Source organism: Nerophis lumbriciformis, linkage group LG23 (assembly GCF_033978685.3).
Source record: "Nerophis lumbriciformis linkage group LG23, RoL_Nlum_v2.1, whole genome shotgun sequence".
Classification (NCBI taxonomy): Eukaryota; Metazoa; Chordata; class Actinopteri; order Syngnathiformes; family Syngnathidae; genus Nerophis; species Nerophis lumbriciformis.
In genome coordinates, this window is record NC_084570.2 from 42386661 (window position 1) to 42395659 (window position 8999).

Sequence of the window (8999 nt, forward strand, 5' to 3'; positions counted from 1 at the left end):
GAGAGAGATAGAGAGATAGAGAGAAAGAGAGATGGATAGAACAGATAGAGAAAGACAGACAGAGACGAACACTTTCAATGGACGACACACTGCTGCATCACACGTTCACTATGGAGTACACACACCAGTACACACTTGAGCCCTAGTAGAAGTACTGGGTGTAAAAACGGTTTATTTTTGGTACAACTACTGCAACAGTTGGAAGTGAGTGTTTAGTAAGCGACAAGTTACTCTACATTCAATGTGGCTCAGCGGCAGGGGAAGCTATCCCCAGAGAAATGTGGCAGACTAAACGTAGCTACGTCAAAACATCAAAGCTACACACACACACATATATATATGTATATATACACACATATATCCCTCCATCAATCTTCTTCCGCTTATCCGAAGTCGGGTCGCGGGGGCAGCAGCCTAAGCAGAGAAGCCCAGACGTCCCTCTCCCCAGCGACTTTGTCCAGCTCTTCTCGGGGGATCCTGAGGCGTTCCCAGGCCATGCCGGGAGACATAGTCTCTACCCCGTGTCCTGGGTCTACCCCGAGGCATTCGGGGGGCATCCCGACCAGATGCCCGAACCACCTCATCTGGCTCCTCTCGATGTGGAGGATCAGCGGCTTTACTTTGAGCTTCTCCTCCTAGCTTCTCACCCTATCTCTAAGGAAGAGCCCCGCCACCTGACGGAGGAAACTCATTTCGGTCATAACCCAAAGCTCATGACCATAGGTGAGGATGGGAACGTAGATCGACCGGTAAATTGAGAGCTTTGCCTTCCGACTCAACTCCTTCTTCACCACGACGGACTGATACAGGGTTCGCATCACTGCAGACGCCGCACCGATCCGCCTGTCGATCTCACGATCCACTCTTCCCTCACTTGTGAACAAGACTCCGAGGTACTTGAACGCCTCCACTTGGGGCAGGATCTCCTCCCCAACCCAGAAAGGGCACTCCACCCTTTGTGCTGATTTTCATCTCAGCCGCTTTGCACTCGGCTGCGAACTGATCCAGTGAGAGCTAAAGATCCTGGCCAGATGAAGCCAGCAGCCACCAAACCAGATTCCCTCAACGCCCTGACTGCACCTAGAAATTCTGTCTATAAAAGTTAAGAACAGAATCGGTGACAAAGCGCAGCCCTGGCGGAGTCCAACCCTCACTGGGAATGGGTCTGACTTACTGCTGGCAATGCGGACCAAGCTCTGACACTGATCATACAGCGAGAGGACCGCCACAATTAGAGAGTCCGATACCTCATACTCTCTGATCCCTCCCCACAGGACGTCCCGAGGGACACGGTCAAATGCCTTCTCCAAGTCCACAAAGCACCTGTAGACTGATTGGGCAAACTCCCATGCACCCTCAAGGACCATGCAGAGACTATAGAGCTGGTCCACAGTTCCACGACCAGGACGAAAACTACACTGATCCTCCTGAATCCGAGGTTCGACTATCCGGCGTAGCCTCCTCTCCAGTACACCTAAATAGACCTAGGCTAGTATGACATGCGTTAAAGTTAAAGTCCCAATGATTGTCACACACACACTAGGTGTGGTGAAATTTGTCCTCTGCATTTGACCCACCCCCTTGTTTACCCCCTGGAAGGTGAGGGAATAAGCTACAGAGCCCCATTTAATGGTGTTTGTATCTAGGGGCCACATGTATAAAATCAGTGTTAATGTAACTGAGAGTGTACAAATGGACACAGGGGTCCCCGCACCCCACTGTATTTATTTTGGTTTGCCTTTTCTTTGGCCCACCTTTATAATGTTATTAATTTCCTTTACCGACAGTAAAAAAACAACATCCATCTATATCTTGACAACAAAAACAATGACTTGTGTGTTGTTTGGGAACAGTTGCTAATGGTTATGTGCCGTAAAACTTGTCATGAACTCAAGTCACCTTAATGTGTGTTCCTAAATGTGTGTTCCACGGCTTAGATGAAGAGAGCAGTTATGGTTTTGGTTTACAGAGTAAACAACTAAAAACTAAGGTTTGGAGCATTGTTTTCTCTAAATGCATACATTTGTCTAAATATGGCCAAGAACACGCATTATTGTGGGTTTCCTGCACGTCGTCGTCATCACTAAAGGAAACATCTAATCCGTGGGAGAGATTCCCTCTGCCATTTTCAAGTATGTTTGTTTTCCTTTTTTGAGTCGTCAGCTTGAAGCGTTCCTCTGTCTCTGACTCCCTTGTTGTCATGTGACATGAGTGATATTTGATGTGTGTTGATGTGTATAGTGATGTATATGTTTGTTGATGTATATACATATACTGTAGTGATGTATATAATGTGTATTGATGTATATGTTTGCTGATGTATACACTGTAGTGATGTATATGTTTGCCGATGTATACACTGTAGTGATGTATATGTTTGCTGATGTATGCACTGTAGTGATGTATATGTTTGCTGATGTAGACATAGTAGTGATGTATATAATGTGTAGTGATGTATATGTTTGCTGATGTATACACTGTAGTGATGTATATGTTTGCTGATGTAGACATAGTAGTGATGTATATAATGTGTAGTGATGTATATGTTTGCTGATGTATACACTGTAGTGATGTATATGTTTGCTGATGTAGACATAGTAGTGATGTATATAATGTGTAGTGATGTATATGTTTGCTGATGTATACACTGTAGTGATGTATATGTTTGCTGATGGAGACATAGTAGTGATGTATATAATGTGTAATGATGTATATGTTTGCTGATGTAGACACTGTAGCAGTGACGCGCGGTGAGGTTGATGGCTGGTGAGGCACTGACTTCATCACAGTCAGATTTACAAACATATGAACCCTAAAGAGTATCTTATTCACCATTTGATTGGCAGCAGTTAACGGGTTATTTTTAAAAGCTCATACCAGCATTCTTCCCTGCTTGGCACTCAGCATCAAGGGTTGGAATTGGGGGTTAAATCACCAAAAATGATTCCCGGGCGCGGCGCCGCTGCTGCCCACTGCTCCCCTCACCTCCCAGGGGGTGATCAAGGGGATGGGTCAAATGCAGAGGACAAATTTCACCACACCTAGTGTGTGTGTGACAATCATTGGTACTTTAACTTAACTTTAACTTTACACATACAAACTGTAGCACACAAAAAAGCACATTTAATTAAAAAAAACGTTATTATGGTCTTACCTTTACTTATAAATGAAGTCCATGCGCTGCTCCTTTTGAACAAAAGCATCGATAACTTGTTTTTAGAAGTCTTTCTTATCTTTCTTCAGTTTTAAAAGTCTCTCTGTCTCGATGGAGATCTTCCTTTAATTATTACCTCCTACTTCGATTGAAAGTCCAGTTTAGACAACTGTTTTATTTTTGATATGCAATCCTCCATGTTAATAGTCCAGGCAAGAGGAAAAAATAAACGATCGCTAACTGTTGCTGCTTGTTGTCACTTATTCTGCAGCCGAGTAGTCGCAAGAATGATCTCTGGGATCACTAGCGCTCTCTACCACCATGTGGCGGGATTACTGCGAGCCTCAGCCAGTGCGTCTTCGCAGCCGTTTTATGATTGCTCAGCACAAGAAATACGTTACACACATACAGTTGTTGACAAAACACACTGTACATTATATACCTCAGCTAACTAAACTATGGAAATGTATAATATAATTCATATAGCAATACGGTCTCACTGCACAGCAGGCCAGCAGTTAGCCGAGTCATTGCGCAATCCATGGTGAGGCTCAACTGGCTGCTGATCACTGCAAGTCTCTTCTCAGTATTTAAACGGCAAATGTGAAAATTCAGCGATTTTGAATAAAAATAATCTAAAACTGGTGAAGTTAAATGGAAAATAACTTTATAGTATAATCACTGGATACATATAACAATTTAATAACATTTTTTTTTAAACTTTTTTTTTCTTTCCATGATGGCACGTGAGGCCCCGCCTCACCTGCCTCTAGTGACTGCACGTCACTCTACTGTAGTGATGTATATCATGTGTATTGATGTATATGTTTGCTGATGTATATGTTTGTGTATTGATGTATATAAGGGTGTGTATGTTTGTTGATGTATATACTGTAGTGATGTATATATTGTGTGTTGACGTATATAGTGATGTATATAATGTGTGTTGATATATATACTGTAGTGATGTATATAATGTGTGTTGATGTATATACTGTAGTGATGTGCAAACCCCGTTTCCATATGAGTTGGGAAATTGTGTTAGATGTAAATATAAACGGAATACAATGATTTGCAAATCATTTTCAACCCATATTCAGTTGAATATGCTACAAAGACAACATATTTGATATTCAAACTGATAAAATTTGTTTGCAAATAATCATTAACTTTAGAATTTGATGCCAGCAACACGTGACAAAGAAGTTGGGAAAGGTGGCAATAAATACTGATAAAGTTGAGGAATGCTTATCAAACACTTATTTGGAACATCCCACAGGTGAACAGGCAAATTGGGAACAGGTGGGTGCCATGATTGGGTATAAAAGTAGGTTCAATGAAATGCTCAGTCATTCACAAACAAGGATGGGGCGAGGGTCACCACTTTGTCAACAAATGCGTGAGCAAATTGTTGAACAGTTTAAGAAAAACCTTTCTCAACCAGCTATTGCAAGTAAGTTAGGGATTTCACCATCTACGGTCCATAATATCATCAAAGGGTTCAGAGAATCTGGAGAAATCACTGCACGTAAGCAGCTAAGCCCGTGACCTTCCATCCCTCAGGCTGTACTGCATCAACAAGCGACATCAGTGTGTCAGGGATATCACCACATGGGCTCAGGAACACTTCAGAAAACCACTGTCAGTATAACTACAGTAGGTCGCTACATCTGTAAGTGCAAGTTAAAACTCTCCTATGCAAGGCGAAAACCGTTTATCAACAACACCCAGAAACGCTGTCGGCTTCGCTGGGCCTGAGCTCATCTATGATGGACTGATACAAAGTGGAAAAGTGTTCTGTGGTCTGACGAGTCCACATTTCAAATTGTTTTTGGAAACTGTGGACGTCGTGTCCTCCAGACCAAAGAGGAAAAGAACCATCCGGATTGTTATAGGCGCAAAGTTGAAAAGCCAGCATCTGTGATGGTATGGGGGTGTATTAGTGCCCAAGACATGGGTAACTTACACATCTGTGAAGGCGCCATTAATGCTGAAAGGTACATACAGCTTTTGGAGCAACATATGTTGCCATCCAAGCAACGTTATCATGGATGCCCCTGCTTATTTCAGCAAGACAATGCCAAGCCACTTGTTACATCAACGTGGCTTCATAGTAAAAGAGTGCAGGTACTAGACTGGCCTGCCTGTAGTCCAGACCTGTCTCCCATTGAAAATGTGTGGCGCATTATGAAGCCTAAAATACCACAACGGAGACCCCCGGACTGTTGAACAACTTAAGCTGTACATCAAGCAAGAATGGGAAATAATTCCACCTGAGAAGCTTAAAAAATGTGTCTCCTCAGTTCCCAAACGTTTACAGAGTGTTGTTAAAAGGAAAGGCCATGTAACACAGTGGTGAACATGCCCTTTCCCAACTACTTTGGCACGTGTTGCAGCCATGAAATTCTAAGTTAATTATTATTTGCAAAAAAAAAAACAAAGTTTATGAGTTTGAACATCAAATATCTTGTCTTTGTAGTGCATTCAATTGAATATGGGTTGAAAAGGATTTGGAAATCATTGTATTCCGTTTATATTTACATCTAACACAATTTCCCAACTCATATGGAAACAGGGTTTGTACGTAATATGTGTTGATGTATATATTGTGTATTGATGTATATAGTGTTGTGTATGTTGATGTATATACTGTAATGATGTATATATTGTGTATTGATGTATATAGTGGTGTGTATGTTTGTTTATGTATATACTGTAGTGATGTATATAATGTGTGTTGATATATATAGTGATGTATGTAATGTATGTTGATGTATATAATGTGCTTTGATGTATATAGTGGTGTGTTTGTTTTTTATGTATAAACTGTATTGATGTATATATTGTGTGTTGATGCATATCTTGTGTATTAATGTATATAGTGGTATGTATGTTTGTTTATGTATATACTGTAGTGATGTATATAATCTGTGTTGATGTATATAGTGATGCATATATTGTGTATTGATGTACATAGTGGTGTATATGTTTGTTTATATATATACTGTAGTGATGTATATGTGTGTTTTGACGTATACTGTATAGTGATGTTTATAATTTGTGTTGATGTATATAGTGAAGGATATGTTTGTTGATGTATGTATATATTGTATGTTGATGTATATAGTGGTGTATATGTTTGTTTATATATATACTGTGGTGGCGTATATAGTGATGTATGTTTGTTGATGTATGTATATATTGTTTGTTGATGTATATAGTGATGTATATGTGCGTTGATGTACATATTAATGTATATAATGTGTGTTGACGTATGTATTGTTTGTTGACGTGTACAGGGATGTATATACAGTGTGTGTTGACGTATATAGTGATGTACGTGTGTTGACGTATAGAGTGATGCATATGTGTGTTGAGGAATACAGTGATGTATATAAAGTTTCTGGATAGTGATGTATTTAATGTTTGTTGATGTATGTGGTGACAGTTTGAACAGTAACACTGTGTTTAAATATAGGAAAATAAAACCCTGTACTTAAACAATGACTCAGATCTTTGGCACCCCACAGTTTGAGAATCACTGATCGAGACTGTCGGTCATACAGTTTTCTACTTTGGCAACGTGTGTGTGAAGTCCTGCATGAATATCCTTCTGGAACATGGATCCTTCTTGCTGTCGTGCTGCTTGATGCAAACGTAAACAAGGTGTGGAAAGGAACTCATCCCAAAATGCGAGCTCGTCTTGTGTCTCACTGTGGCGACCATGAAAGCTCTGGAAGAATTTGTGAGCCTTTCCAGAGGTTCCTCTTGTCCTTCACGTCTCCTCCATCAGTGAAGACTGGGTCACGTGGTGCCAAGCAGCAGAACCAGAAACATTCCTCAGCCGAGGCCCGAGCCCAAAATAACGAAGGCTGGGTGTCGTCTGCTTTTGGGCCGGGCCCACTTTCATGTGTAACTTTTAAACCTGTAATCAAACCTGTGGGAGACGCCGCTCGGCTGCTCCACTTCCCCCCTGTCATTTTCCTAATTGAACACACTTGATGTTTTCATCTGTGCCACGCACGTACGCACGCACGCACGCACGCACGCACGCACACGCGCACAAGGAGGCGAAGCTGTGAGGAGGGAAGGAAGAAATGAGAGGAAACGAGGGTTTGCAAAGAAGCACGATGGCGCCATCTGGAGGACAGTCGCAGGCATACTTGCCAACCCTCCCGGATTTTCCGGGAGACTCCCGAAATTCAGCACCTCTCCCGAAAACCTCCCGGGACAAATTATCTCCCGAAAATCTCCCGAAATTCAGGCGGACTCAGCAGTCACATTTTGGTCTACCCTAAAGCAGTTCGTCTGCCGTAAACGGCAATGTTGTGACACTCTTAAACAGGACAATACTGCCATCTAGTGCATTTGATGAAAGCACTTTTGTGCGTGCCACACAGCAATGCATCATCATGTTCAGCATGGTTAGAAAAATAGTGACAGAGAATAGAACAAGGATGGACAATTCAACCCTTAACTCAAGTATATGTGTAAATAAATGAACACTGAAATTCAAGTATTTCTTATATATATATATATATATATATATATATATATATATATATATATATATATATATATATATATATATATATATATATATATACACAATATAAGAAATATATATTTACAGCTAGAATTCACTGAAAGTCAAGTATTTCTTATATATATATATATATATATATATACATACATATATATATATATATATATATATATATATATATATATATATATATGAAATACTTGACATATATGTAAATATATATATATATATATATATATATATATATATATATATATATATATATATATATGACCCTGGATCTCAGGAAACAGAGTGGACCGACACCAGCAGATGACATGGCACCCCAAACCATCACCCAACCATGCAAATTTTGCATTTCCTTTGGAAATCGAGGTCCCAGAGTCTGGAGGAAGACAGGAGAGGCACAGGATCCACGTTGCCTGAAGTCTAGTGTAAAGTTTCCACCATCAGTGATGGTTTGGGGTGCCATGTCATCTGCTGGTGTCGGTCCACTCTGTTTCCTGAGATCCAGGGTCAACGCAGCCGTCTACCAGCAAGTTTTAGAGCACTTCATGCTTCCTGCTGCTGACCTGCTCTATGGAGATGGAGATTTCAAGTTCCAACAGGACTTGGCGCCTGCACACAGCGCAAAATCTACCCGTGCCTGGTTTACGGACCATGGTATTTCTGTTCTAAATTGGCCCGCCAACTCCCCTGACCTTAGCCCCATAGAAAATCTGTGGGGTATTGTGAAAAGGAAGATGCAGAATGCCAGACCCAAAAACGCAGAAGAGTTGAAGGCCACTATCAGAGCAACCTGGGCTCTCATAACACCTGAGCAGTGCCAGAAACTCATCGACTCCATGCCACGCCGCATTAACGCAGTAATTGAGGCAAAAGGAGCTCCAACCAAGTATTGAGTATTGTACATGCTCATATTTTTCATTTTCATACTTTTCAGTTGGCCAACATTTCTAAAAATCCCTTTTTTGTATTAGCCTTAAGTAATATTCTAATTTTGTGACACACGGAATTTTGGATTTTCATTTGTTGCCACTTCAAATCATCAAAATTAAATGAAATAAACATTTGAATGCATCAGTCTGTGTGCAATGAATAAATATAATGTACAAGTTACACCTTTTGAATGCAATTACTGAAATAAATCAAGTTTTTCAAAATATTCTAATTTACTGGCTTTTACCTGTATATACAGAGGTGGGTAGAGTAGCCAGAAATTGTACTCAAGTAAGAGTACTGTTACTTTAGAGATTTATTACTCAAGTAAAAGTAATGAGTACTGTAGTCACCCAAATA